At 34.5% G+C, this 14,586-nt stretch overlaps 1 protein-coding gene across 1 annotated transcript in view; it reads left to right on the top strand.

Moving 5' to 3' along the window:
* The window catches only part of IMMP1L (inner mitochondrial membrane peptidase subunit 1), an 81,997-nt gene that overhangs the window by 5,958 nt on the left and 61,453 nt on the right, over positions 1 to 14,586 (top strand). Inside the window, exon 2 of the mRNA XM_068555103.1 lies at positions 12,874 to 12,984. The gene's annotated coding sequence lies outside the window, so the exon portion shown is untranslated. The remainder of the gene's footprint in view (positions 1 to 12,873; positions 12,985 to 14,586) is intronic.

Raw genomic sequence — 14,586 nt, 5'->3', positions numbered from 1 at the left:
GGCATTCACCCCATGGAGTTGAAAACATATCCATATAAAAACCTCCACATGGATGTTTATAGAGGCTTTATTTATAACTGCCCAAACTTGGAAGAAACCAAGATGTCTTACAGTAGGTGAATGGATAAATAAAGTGTGGTATATCCAGACAATGGAATATTATTCAGTGCTAAAAACAAACAAGCTCTTAAGCCATTAAAAGACATGGGGAAACCTCAAATGCAAATTACTAAGTGAAAGAGGCCAATTTGAAAAAGCTACATACTGATTCCAACTATGTGACATTCTGGAAAATGCAGAACTATGGAGACAATAAAAAGATCAGTGATTGGCAGAGATGGTTGCAGGGAGAGATGAATAGGCAGAGCACAGGATTTTTAGGGCAGTGAAAATAGTCTGTGTATTATAATGATGGATATATGTCATTATACTTTTGTGCAAGCCCACAGAATGTACAGCATCAAAAAAGAACTCTGTGGTAAACTATGGACTTTGCGTGATTATGATGGGTCAGTGTAGGTTCCTCCTTAGCAAAAAATGCACCATTCTGGTGAATGATGTTGATAATGGGGGAAGCTATACATGTGTGGTGTAAGGAGTGTATAAGAAATTTCTGTACCTTCCTCCTAATTTTTTGTAACCCTAAAACTGCTCTATAATAAAGTCCCTAAAAAAAAAGTGTCCAAAGTACAAAGAAATCAGCTATATAAAATCTCAGTCTGAGAGTTTCATAAACAGCGTGTATATCACCCTTGTGGCCAAATAGTGGGACCATTTCTGCAACGGTATTCTGAGAAGTCTGCAGGTACAATTGAAAGACTTCAGTGACCTATTAAAGGTACACCAGAAAACATAGTGGTCATGATAAGCAACTAGCGCCCCATGACAGAAGTGCGTACTCCTTTGGTTGGCCTTTTGAGTTTTCTGAGACCGAGGGCTCATATTACCATTGTGTCTGTGCATGTAAAGCATATAACAGAAATGGTGAGGCTTATCATGGGGCCTGATAGTATTCTGGCAGCATAATTGAATGAGTGAATGCCAGGGTCATGCCTGCACAGAGGGAGTTCTTGGACCCCATGCAATCCCTTTTTGCTTCCTGTCAGTATACTCATAAAGGGAAATCCCAGTCCTGAGTTCCAACATCACAGATTGTTTTAGCTGTCTTTATATTTTATATAAGTGAGGCCATACGTCATTTACTCTTGTGTTGGATTTCTTTTGCTCACTGTTATATTTGTGAAATGTCTGTTATTAATGTGTACAGTTGTGGAGTATTTGTTACTGTATAGTATTGCTATATAGTATTGTGTAACTGTGTCACAATTCATTATCCATTCTACTGTTGAAAGGGATTTGGCTAGTTTACTATATGTGGCCAAACATTTTTCTAACATGGTTGTACCAATTTACACTCTTACCGGGAATGTTAGAGAATTTTGGTTGCTTCTTATCCTTACCAACACTTAGTATTGTCTTTCTTTTCATTTTAGCCATTTGGGGAGGATTATGGTATGACATTTTCATTTGGATTTGAACTGATGAAGTTGAGCACCTGTTATTATGTTTATTGGCCATTTGGATAACCTCTTCTGTGAAGAGTCTATTTCTGTCTTTGCCAATTTTTAAAAATTGCATTGTTTGTCTTTCAATCTGGATTTGTAGGAGTTCTTTTTATATTTTGGTTAAGAGTTCAGTTTCAAATAAATGTGTTACAAATATATTCTCTTAGTCTGTGGCTTTCCTTTTCGTATTCTTTTAATTTAATTAAATTTAATTTTTTTATACAGCAGGTTCTTATTAGTTATCTGTTTTATACATATTAGTGTATATATGTCAATCCCATCTCCCAATTCATCCCACCACCACCAGCCCCCCACCCCAGCTTTCCCCCCCTTGGTGTCCATATGTTTGTTCTCTACATCTGTGTCTCTATTTCTGCCTTGCAAACCGGTTCATCGTCTTTTGATTTTAGTCAGAATGTATTTTGAAGGATTAGTTTTTCTCCTTATGTCTAGCACTTTATGGCTAGGTTTGCCTACTCCCAAGAGTTCAAAGATAATCTCAATATTTTCATCTAAAAGCCCTGCTGTTTACTTTTAAACATTTGAGTCTGCATGCTGGTGGAATTGATTTTTTTTTTGTCTTTGCTGTGAGGCAGGGCTGAAGGTGTATTTGTTTTTCCTACATAGATATTCTATTGACCTAGCACCATTTATTGAAAAGACAGTTCTTTCCCTGCCATATTGAACATTACTTTTTCAGTAAATAGAGTCACACCTATTAGGTAGACTTTTCTGGACTTACCATTCCATTGGTTAGTGTATGATTCTTCAGGTTCTCCAGAAGGATGACTTCTTTTCTCTCAGAATTTTAACCACCTGTACTGCACTGCACTCAAGCTAAATCAGTAAAAGTAAGATGCTCACCCTTTGGAAATCCCTTCTTACAAGTTTGACTCACCAACAAAATCTTGTTCTGTTCAATCTGTAGAGCCTTCACATAATTGTTCTTGTATTTTGTCCTGAGTTTGTGGTTGTTACTTAAGGGAGGGTTCGTCTGTTATGAGCTTACTTTTTAGTGACTGTAAATGATTTCTTTATTGCTGATATTGGTTACTTGTGTTTCTTCTTTTTTTCTTTTTTAGGTTTGCTTGGGATTTTTCATTTTTATTAATCTTTTTTTTTTTTAAACCCAACTTTTGGCTTTTAAATTTTTTCCCTGTTTTTGTAAAATTTTTTACTTTCTATTTTATTGATTATTGCTCTTATTATTTCCTTCCTCCTACATTCTTTGGTTTTGATTTGCTGAAATTTTGGGTTTTCTCTCTTGTGATAAAAGCTTAATTCATTGATTTTCCACCTTTCTTCTTTTCTAGTATACTATTTATAGTTAAGGGTGATTTTCCCCAAGCACTGTTCTAGCTGTATCCTACAACTTTTAACATTTTATCATTTATTTTCATCATTTATTTTAAAACATTTTTTACTTTTTGTTTAGATTTCCTCAATAATTTTTGGAACACTTTTGAGAGTGCTGAAATACATGAATTATATTGGATGCCAGGAAAGCAGGTGTAATCTGGGACTGTCCAGGGCACGTGAGAACTTACATTCATCCCAATTGTAGTGGATTCTTAAGTATAAGCAGAAAACTGGGGTTTTAAGTTAAAATTTTAAAATCCGCTATATACTCATCTGGGAATATTCAGTGTAATAGGGTAGATGTGTCAAAAGATAAACATGTTTGGTTCAAGGAGATTTTTCAAGTAAATGTGTCTATAAAGGAGAACAAGACATTTTTAGTGGTAAACACTAAAACACTAAAAATTTTTAGTGTTAAAGGAAAAAGAAATTCCAGAGGTAGAATGGCCCAGCATAGGTGTATCTCCCAATCGGGGACTGTTGTTCTTCTTTGCATGGAGCCCAAGTAAGGAATTTAACAACTGCTGACTAATGCCTGGTGCCCCTTTCCTGTGTCAACTAGAGGAGTCTCACAGGCATAAAGCTGCGGTGCTAATCTAAGCCCATGCATTATTCTAATTATCCTGGACATTTCTGATGAGGTATCAATTCCTCCACAGTATGAATAATTATGGGACCCCAGGGAAAGGCCAGATATTTAAAACCATTCCTCGTGAAGCTTCTTACATCACATCTACTGATTTTGCATGAAAGATCATTTAGACTAGTGCTGATCCCCTCTGAAGAAATACATATTTCTTGGCCCAATAAGTAGTGTTAGCAGAGGGAAATATTTTGACTGCTATTTCCCAGTTTAAGAATATGAAGTTTCTTGTAGGATAAGATGAAAGTTAAAAATCCTAGCAAACATTTTCATCGTAAATTCAGAACTAAATTACACAACATTTTTTTTAACTTTTTTGTTCACAGCTCTTGTTCTACCTTTCTTTGAATTATATTTTCTTAGGAAACACTTTTAAAATTATTTTCAAACTTGGTAGCATTAATTAATTGCATTCTCTACATTGAGTTGTTTCATAATCTCGTCCAGATCCATTATGATATTTAGTTTCTCATTTGTAATGCTATATCTTTGGATTTTTCTCTCAGTAACTTTAAAGGATTAAAAAAAATCTATTTTAATGCTATTTTCATAGAATGATGCCTTAGATTTAGGCATTAATTATTTCCTTTTCTAATGTTACTAATTTTTGTCCTTTTCTGAATTTAATCTTTCTTCCTGCTTCTCTTAGGTATTTTTTGTTGTTCATTGTAGCACTTTTAAAGGCAATAATTAAAATATAGCTGTAGTGGCTTATTATATTATAATTTCCAGGTAAGCCCTGTCCTGTAGTACTTCCTGTGTTGATGGAAGTGTTCTATATCTACCCTGACCAGTATAATAGCCATTAAACACATATGGCTATTGGGTACTTACAATGTGGCTGATATGATTGAGGAACTGAATTTTTAATTTTGTTTTAATAATTTAAATTTAAACACTACTTTTGGCTAGTTGCTGCTGTATTGGACAGCATAGCTCTAGATCAATATTTAGCAAAATTTTTCTATGAAAGACCAAATAGTAAATATTTTAGGCTTTGCAGACCATATGGTCCCTGTTGCAACTACTTAGCTCTGTTGTTGTAGCAAAAAAGCCACCATAGACAACATGTAAACGAATGAGCATGGCTGTGTTCCAGTAAAACCTTATTTGCTAAAATGGAGTGGGCAGGAATTGGCTTATGGGCCCTAGTTTGACAACCTCTGCTCTACATGAAAGATGTATCTAGGGATCTATTTATTTTTCTTTTTCCTGCTCTGTATTCCCTGGGGGGTCTTTTCCTGTAACATTTTAGAGAGATTATTACCCTCCTTGGGTTGTTATTCTGTATTTCTTCAACTTTTGTTTCAACTTTTCTATTTTTTTGTATATGTGGGGGGAGTTGGTGGTGGACAGGCATTCTATTTTAAATTTCTTTAAACTCTACTCTTTGTTGTTTTAATTCTACTCTTTCATATGCCTGTTGTCGCATAGATACAATATCTTAACTAATATCTCTGAAGATGTTAAATAGAATTATTTTCCTTTTATTTTCCTCCCTGAATTACCTCTGATTTCTCCAGAGTTGCTTGTTCTGTTTTTCATCATGGGCCTTCTTTTTCATTCTTGTGGTTTCCTTAAATGTTGCTGATCCTTGGTTGTTCATTCATGTTGATATATGACCAGTAGAATAATATAGATAACTGGAGTGGGTTTTCTCTTCTTTTCTTTCTCTAGCAAATTACCCTAAACGGAAAGAATACTGATGGGAATTCCTTATGGGTAGGTAGGACTTAGTATTTTTTTATTAAAGTATGACAATTTACAATATTATGTTAATTTCAGGTGTACAATATAGTGATTCAGTATTTTTATAGATTGTACTCTGTTTAAAGTTATTATAAAATATTGGCTATATTGCCTGTGCTGTGCAGTATATCCTTGTAGCTTCTCTACTTTGTACATAGTAGTTTGTACCTCTTAATCCCCTACCCCTATTTTGCCCCTCCCCCCACCCCTCTCCCCACTGGTAATCACTTGTTTATTCTCTATATCTGTGAGTCTGTTTCTGTTTTGTCATATTCATTCATTTTATTTTTTAGATTTCACATATAATTGATAACATACAGTATTTGTCTTTTTCTGTCTGACTTATTTCATTAAGCAAAATATACTCTAGGTCCATCCATGTTGTTGCAAATGGCAGAATTTCTTTTTTTTATGACTAATATTCCATTGTATATGTATACTACATCTTCTTCATCCATTCATCTGTTGATGGACACTTAGATTGCTTTCATATCTTAGCTATTGTAAATAATGCTGCTGTGAACACTGGGGTGCATATATCTTTTCAAATAGTGTGTTTTTGTTTTCTTTGGATATATATCCAGAAGTGGAATTGTTGGATCATGTAGTTCTATTTTTAATTTTTTTGAGGACTCTCCATGCTGTTTTCCATAGTGGCTCTACCAATTTACATTCTCACTACCAGTATATGAGGATTCCCGTTTCTCAGACTCCTCACCAACATTTGTTAGTTGTGGTCTTTTTGATGATAGCCATTCTGACAGTTGTAAGGTAATATCTCATCGGGGTTTTGAGTGACATTTTTCTGATGATTACTGATGTTGTACATCTTTTCATGTGCCTGTTGGCCATCTGTATGTCTTCTTTTGAAAAATGTCTATTCAGGTCTTCTGCCCAGTTTTAAATTGGGTTGTTTAGGGTTTTTTTGTTTGTTTGCTTGTTTGTTTTTGATATTGAGTTGTATGAGCTGTTTATATAGTTTGGATATTAACCCCTCATCAGTCATATCATTTGCAAATATTTTCTCCAATTTAGTAGGTTTTGTTTTTGTTTTGTCAATGGTTTCCTCTGCTCTGTAGAAGCTTTTAACTTTAATTAGGTCCAATTTGTTTATGTTTGTTTTTGTTTCCTTTGCTTTAGGAGACAGATCCAAAAAATTGCTACAATTTATGTCAAAGAGTGTTCTGCATGTTTTCTTCTAGGAGTTTTATGGTTTCTGGTCTTAGATTTAGGTCTTTAATCTATTTTGAGTTTATTTTTGTTTATGGTATGAGAAAATATTCTATTTTCATTCTTTTACATGTAGCTGTCCTGTTTTCCCAGCATCACTTATTGCAGAGACTCTCTTTTTTCCTTTGTATATTCTTGCCTCCTTTGTCATAGATTAACTGACCATAAATGCGTGGGTTTATTTCTGGGCTCTCTGTTATGTTCCATTTATCTGTATTTCTGTTTTTGTGCCAGTAGTCTGAAGTCAGGGAGTGTGATACCTTCATCTCTGTTCTTCTTAAGGTTGCTTTGGCTATTTGGGGTCTTTTGTGTGTCCATATAAATTTTACGATTATTTGTCCCACTTTTGTGAAAAATATCATGGGTATTTTGATAGGGATTGCATTAAATCTGTAGATTGCTTTGGGTATAGGTAGGACTAATTTATTGGTGTGTTTTGCTCAGAGTGGATAAGCAGAGAGCAAGCAGACAGGCCAGGTCCGTCTCTAATAGCCTGATAAGGAGGATTCTATCCTAGGTTTCAACCACTATACTTTGGAGCCCAGATTCCTCTCAGGCAGGTTAAACCTTTTTTTATCCTCCATAACTGTTGATTCAGCCCACAACCCCTTTCTACAGGAAGAAAAGTTACATCTTCCCTGAAACATTCTCCTGTGTGTGTAGTTGGACAGGGGTTAACACACTTTTTTGGAGAGTAAATAGTAAGTATTTTAGGTTTTCCACATGTCCTCTTTCATAACTTTTCAACGTTACCATTGGAATGCAGTTGTAGACAGTATATTAAAAAACGAGCACAGCTGTGTTTTGATAATGCTTTGTTTATGAACACTGAAATTTGAATTTCATATAATTTTTACATGTCACAAAATATTCTTCTATTCTTTTCTTTGAGCCATTTAAAAGTATAAAAACCAGTCTTAATTTGCAAGGTATACAAAAGCAGATGGTAACCTGGAAGGTTTGCCCTGTGAACCATGGTTTGCCAAACCCTGTGCTAGGATGTTGCTCTCTCTGCCCTATTCTACCTATCACTGTTATTTCTATCTTTTAAAAAGTTTTCATAACCTGTAGTATGTTGCTGCTTTTCACTCCCTTTTAGTGGCCTAAGGGTCAGCCTTTCATTCTACCGAGGCCTTCAGTGGATTGGATGAGGTCCACGCACATTAGGGAGGGCAATCTGCTTTACTTAATCTGAGGATCCAAATGTTAATCTTATCCAAATACACCCTCACAGTAACACCCAGAATAATGTTTGATCAAATATCTTGACACTGCATGGCCCAGTCAAGGTGATACATAAAATTAACCATCTTTCTCACATAGCTGGTAAATGATAGAGCTAGGATTCACAACTGTGCTGAGCTGTCTGATGACAAAATTCGAGCTTATTTACAATTTGTACCTGGACCCAAACTCAGCATTAGTATCCTCCTAAAGATAGCCTTTTATTTAGCCAGCTTATGGATACTTGCATAAGGAATGAGGCATATTTGTCTTGATAAAATGAGTAAATTCATAGTAACCAGGATGGTTTGAGAATGTGATATGAAACAAGTAGTAAGTGAGACATAAATTTAACACAGAGGTGAATGATTTTGAGTTTCAGAAGACCTGTCTTAATCTTGTGAAAGAGAAATCAGACCCCTTTGTTTCTCCAAAGCATAGAAAGTTCAGTTTCAACTCATATTAAAGAACTTTTTATCAGAGTTGTCCAGCACTGAAACAAGATTTTTAATCATTTAAATATATTTGCTTTTAAAAATCTTTAGAAATTTAAAGCCATGTTTTTACCTTTTATATTTTTTCATTCCCCAAAATGCAAAGTTAAAAAAAAAAAATTAAAGACCATTTTGTACTATAATTTTATCATTCTCCAGAGTGAAAGATTTGAAATTAATTTTGTAGTCTGTTTGGTATTTTAAAAAAATTTAAAAAGCAGCTCATGTTTCCTTTTCTATTAACATTTCCTAAATGAACTCATATGGAATTAATGAATTGCTATCATATATGATGATCATTTTCCCTCACTGAGCATTGGAATATGTTCATTTTAGAGCTTATCAGTAGCTCAGTCTTGATTTTCTAGTTGAAGTAGTTAATGTCAGCCTTTGCATCTGGCTCAAGGTCTTGGGTCCTTTTCCCATAGGAAAAATCTTTTTGTGATAAAAATATACATAACATAAGATTTATTATCGTAATCATTTTTAAGTGTACAATGCAATGGCATTAGGTATATTTATGATGTGTAAACATTGCCACTATCTTTTTCCAGAGCTTTTTCATCATCCCAAAGGGAAATGCTTTACCCATTGAGCAATAACCTTCCCACTCCATCACCGCAGCCTCTGGTACCTCTATTCTACTACCTGTCTATGAATTTGCCTATCTAGGTACCTCACATAAGTTAAATCATATAATATTTGTTCTTTGTTAGCATTTGCATAATGTTTTTCACTTAGCATAGTGTTTTGCAAAGTTCATCCATCTTGTATCATGTGTCAGAAATTCATTCCTTTTTATGGCTGAATAGTATTCCATTGTACGTATATAGCACATTTTGTTTATCCATACATCTGTTGATAGACACTTGTTCTGTTTCCATCTTTTGCCTATTGTGTATACTGGTGTAATGAACATCAGAGTACAAGTATCTGTTAGAATTCCTTTAGGTATATACCGAGGAGTAGAATTGCTGAAGCATATGTTTAACTTTGTAAGGAACTACCAAAGTGCTTTCCACAGTGGCTTAACCATTTTGCATTCCCACCAGCAGTACAGAGAGGTTCCAATTTCTCCAAATCCTCAGCAACTTTTGTTCTTTCTTTCTTTATTTATTGGATAATAGCTGTTGTAATGAGTTTGAAGTGGTATCTCATTGTGGTTTTGATTTGCATTTTCCTAATGATTTGTCATGTTAGCATCTTTTGCAATCTAGATATGCTGAGAATTTTCCAAATCATCAAGTGCTGATTTCTTTCTGCTTAACTTTCTCAGTTTATCTCCTTTTATCCTTTTTCATTCCTCAATTTATCTCCTTTCTCTCACATTTTACCATAATCAGCAAGGAGAAACCAGTACATGCCTTCAACATTTTGCTTGGAAATCTCCTCAGCTAAACATTCAGGCTCATCACTTACAAGTTCTACTTTTCACCCAACATTAGAACACATTTCAGTTTTACTACATTGTAACAAAGACTGCCTTCCCTCTAGTGTTCAATAACATCTCTCATTCCCTTCTTGAGACTTCACCAGAAGTCCAGTTAATGTTCATATTTCTGTAGCATTCTGTTCCTGACAAATAAGTGTATTCTCTAAGGTGATACAAGTGTTCTCAGCCATCCTGTTCACTTCCTTCTGAGCATTCACCAGAATCTCCTTAACGTCTCATTTCTATTGGGTTGGCCAAAAAGTTTGTCCGGGTTTTTCTGTACCATTTTATGGAAAAGCCTGAATGAACTTTTTGGTCAATCCAATATCAGCTGGCTCTTCAAGGCAATCTACCAATAGTCTCTTCAGTCTTATTATTATTTTTCTTAAATTTTTTGTTATCTGTTACAGCAACACCCCACTTCCTGGTACCAAAATCTTTTTAATTTCCTAGGAATTCCATAACGAATTACCACAAACTTGGTGGCTTAAAACAACAGAAATTTACTTCATTACAGTTTCCAGGGCCAGAAGTCCAAAATTATGGTGTCAACAGAGCTATGTTTGTTCTAACAGCTCTAGAGGAGGATCCTTCCCTGCCTCCTCCAGCTTCTGGTGGCTCCTGTCTTTCCTTGGCTGTGGCAACATAACTTCAATGTCTGCCTTCATTTTCACATTGTCTTTTTCTCTGTGTCTCTGTGTGTCCTTTTCGGTCTCCTTTGAGGACATTCTCATTGTATTTAGGGCCCACCCTAATCTAATATGATCTCATATTGATCCTTACCTTGATTATATCTGCAAAGATCCAGTGTTACAATAGGGTCACATTCTGAGGTTCCAAGTGGACATGAGTTTGGGGGGAAGGGAGAACACTACTCAACCCACTATAGTCTCTTTTTAGGAATTATATTATAAATGTGTTATATATAATCTATTTATCATTTTTAAAACTCAAAGTTTTGCATAATATTTTGTTGTGAGATTATTTCACCATACACTAATACTGTTAATGTTAATATTCAGATTAGAAAGTGCCGAATAGGGAAATCACTTTTCTTTTTAGACTTTATAATATATATTAGAAGTACGGGGCTCTTTAATGTGTCTTTGCTTTTTGATGAGGATATTGTACACATGGGCATACACACACATGAATAAAAGCAGCAAAGTTCTGTTAACTTAAAAAAGTTTGTTACTCAGTATTTATTCACACCATATAGTAAGATCCTAAATCACCTCTCAAATTGAATGGAAGGAGTGTGTGATTAGATTTCCTTGAGATTTGGGGTGTTTTAAGACTGACTCCAGGGACTTCCCTGGTGGTCCAGTGGTAAAGAATCCGCCTTACAATGCAAGGGACGTGGGTTCGATCTCTGGTCAGGGAACTAAGATCCCACATGCAGCCGGGCAACTAAGCCCACGCACCATAACTACTGAGCTCACGTGCCTCAACTAGAGAGCCTGTGTGCTGCAAACTACAGAGCCCACATGCTCTGGAGCCCACGTACCACAACCAGAGAGAGAAAACCCACATGCCACAACTAGAGAGAGAAAACCCGCACGCCACAACTAGAGAGAAGCCCATGCGCCGCAATGAAAGATCCCGCATGCCTCAACGAAGATCCTGTGTGCCGCAACTAAAGACCCGACGCAGCCAAAAATAAATAATAAATAAATCTTTAAAAAAAAAAAGACCGGCTCCAAAATGTTTAGTGAGTTCTTCAAATATTTCAGTAACTCAGGAAAAAATATTTTTATGAGTAGCAGCAATATAATTTAAGTATATTTAGTTGAGTGTTCTAATCAGGTGGGATTATTAAGATCAAGCACAGTGCCTTAAAGTGGATGAAAGAGTATATTTAAGCAGATTGTTGTTACAGAAAAAAACAAAAAAGAAAAAAAAAACCCTCACTTTTAAGGGTCCTAAGAGAAAAGGGAAGAAAGATGTTAGGGTCATAAAGAGAGGAGATTAAATAAAACAAAAATTGGGGTTGAAACAGAAATGCATTATAAAGGAGAGGGAAGGTAGATTGGCAAAAATGAGTAAGTATCAGAAAAGTGAAATGTACAAAAGCAAAGGCAAGAAATAGGATGGGGAAGACTTTAAGGAGAGCAAAAAATAAGAAATAATGCTATGACTAGCTTAGCGTTAAAGAGTAAAAGATGAATATATCAGAGTTTCTTTCAACTTAAGTCAAATTAATGATGATTATTAGAGAGTAACTGTAGTGTTGATATCATACACTCAAGTCAAGCTTCTCATGTCATTTTCCCTGTAGAAAATAGTGGGAACCATTTTATGTATTATTCATTAATTGCAAGTAAATATTTATGATATATTGACATGTGATATTGTATATTACACAAACTTATATATGTTTATTATTTATATTATATACATTTCAAGGTAAATATTATTCATATGTTATCTTCTTTTAATGGCAAAAATTTGGGTTTTGGTGTAAACAATGAAACTTTGCATGTAAACACATATAAAGCAAACTGTTTAATGTTTCAAGTAACAGTGGTGATACATCATTTCCTCAGTCGTAAGAACTGACATGGAGTTATTATTGTTGAATATGAGGCAGGTTTTGACATCCAGGAGAATATCAAACATAATATGTTTTGCCTTTGACATATTATGACTGGTCATGGAGTTTTTCTACAATATCAGGTGCATTCCTCATATTCAGTAAATATCTGACTAATCAGGCTTAACATACCAGCATTACAAACTGCTTCTCTGCTGCCTTTGTATTCTTAAAACTAAAACTAACCCTAGATATTCATTCATGCTGACCTGTAGAAATGAATGTTATATCCTCTCTATTACCTGCAAATTGTTTAGAAGGATTTGATATATCAGAACTGTATATGATTGGCTTATCAACTCCTTTAAGTCCTTGACCAGTTTTCTCTAGGTTGATTGATGTATTATGTCACCCATTTACTTTCTTCTACTTAAATTCTCTGGTAAATAAAGGACTTTAGTATTCTGCTTTTTAAAATCATTTTATCCAAAGTGTCATTGAATATCTGAATTCAGAATCCTATTGATCCAATAAGGAAGATGCACCTTAACAGCTGAGAGACATTTAGTCATATTATATACTAATTCAACTAAATATGGCTGAAAGAAGCCTTTACTTAATATAATTTTGATTTCCTGCTTTAGGAATCCTGAAACCATGGATCACCTATATATGCTTTGAGACATGCTTTAGATGTTTTTTCTGGAAGCCCTGCAACTGCCTAAAAATTGAATGTATCATTGAAAAGACCTATGGTAAGTGGGTTTTTTTCCTTCTTTTTCTTCTGTCGGTTTCATGTTGTGGTTAAGTCTTATGAATGTTGTAATGCTGCTCCCTGCTGGACATAGTGTAATTTTTTAAAGTTGGCACTTAATAGATGGGCAAATAACTGGTTAGCTGGACCCACTAAGGAGGGGAATCCTTGCCTGCATTCACAAAAAACAACAGTATACAACCAAAGCAGCTCTGTTTTCATAATGGGTGATACCCATTATGTTGATATCTGAAGCCTGATGAAAGTGCTGATAGTCTTGTTTCTAAGTTTTATTGTCTGCTTCCTGTTTAGTGGCATCTAAAATTTGTAACAAACATACATTGAAGGGTGCTTGTAGGTGATGGAACTTTTAGGATTTCCTAAATTATATGTGTGTGTATATGTTTGTAATTTGTCCGATTATTATTATTATTATCTCTTTTGTAATCATTTAAATTCCCTGTATGTTTTTCCAAAGGAACTATTTAAAACATCTTTAGTATAATTTAAATTAGACACTGTTGGATCTATTTTGAGTGAGTTACCCTACATTACATTTTATACAGTGGACTTTAAGTGTAACTTGTTTTGTATATCCATCCTATAATCTAGCGATTATGTTTTCTAGTACACACAGTGAACCATTCTTACACAGAGTGACATTGGATTGGATCTCAAGTGTCATCTTTGTGTCCATCCTATTATGAACCCTCATACTGAATGCAAACACAGGTGTTCCTAAAGTTGTTTTAAAATGTGTGAGAGTTAAAAGTTTTTCTTCCTACTTTTGAGCTAAATTATTAGATATTTTTTGGAGTGCAGCCTGCATAAAATTAATATCTGGATGTAATGTAGGTTTTTTTTTGAAAGTAAGCATACATTTTCTTGAAAAGAAGAAAAAGCAACAGGCACAACATTGAGCTTAGCAAAGATTTAACAAAATAACTGATCTTATACTCTTTAATGACCTGGTACTTTTTTTGTGGCCATTTGGGAAGCCTGTAAAATCTGTTCTTTATTAAGATTCTGGAGAATTAGGCATAGTAACTTATTTCTTTATTATTAAAATATTGCAATAAAAATTAGAAATGTAGACCAAGAAAATAAAATTGTTAGCAAAAAAGAGGAGCCCTTTCTTCCTTCTCTTTAACAATATATTTTTTCAGAAAGTATATCATTTTAAACTTTTTTATTATGAAATATAACACTATATAGAAACATAAAATGAATAAGTATAAAGCAGACATTCAGTAACCATAGATCCTTACTGACATACCAGAAGCTCTTGGTATAATCTTCCTTTTCCTTAGAGGTAACCAATGTCCTGATTTTTGTGATAACTAGATAATTCTCTATATAATTTTATCACTTTTATGTGTATTCCTCAGCAGTGTGTTCACTTTTTGCCTCTTTTTCATCTTTATGGAATCATATGTATTCTTTTTTTGGATAAACATTTTTGTATTTTTGTTGGAAATGTTTTTGTTATTTTTAAGGGGAAGGGTATAAAGAAATAGAGAGCTTAAGGTAAAGTCAGAGGGCTGACTTCACTGTATTAAAGAGCTTAGGGACAGGAGGAGTTGTAAGGAATTTAGATGTAGCT

This window comes from Eschrichtius robustus, chromosome 11, assembly GCF_028021215.1.
Source record: "Eschrichtius robustus isolate mEscRob2 chromosome 11, mEscRob2.pri, whole genome shotgun sequence".
NCBI classification, from domain to species: domain Eukaryota; kingdom Metazoa; phylum Chordata; class Mammalia; order Artiodactyla; family Eschrichtiidae; genus Eschrichtius; species Eschrichtius robustus.
The sequence above is the reverse complement of the archived record's forward strand: the minus strand, read 5'-3'. Positions and strand labels throughout refer to the sequence as shown.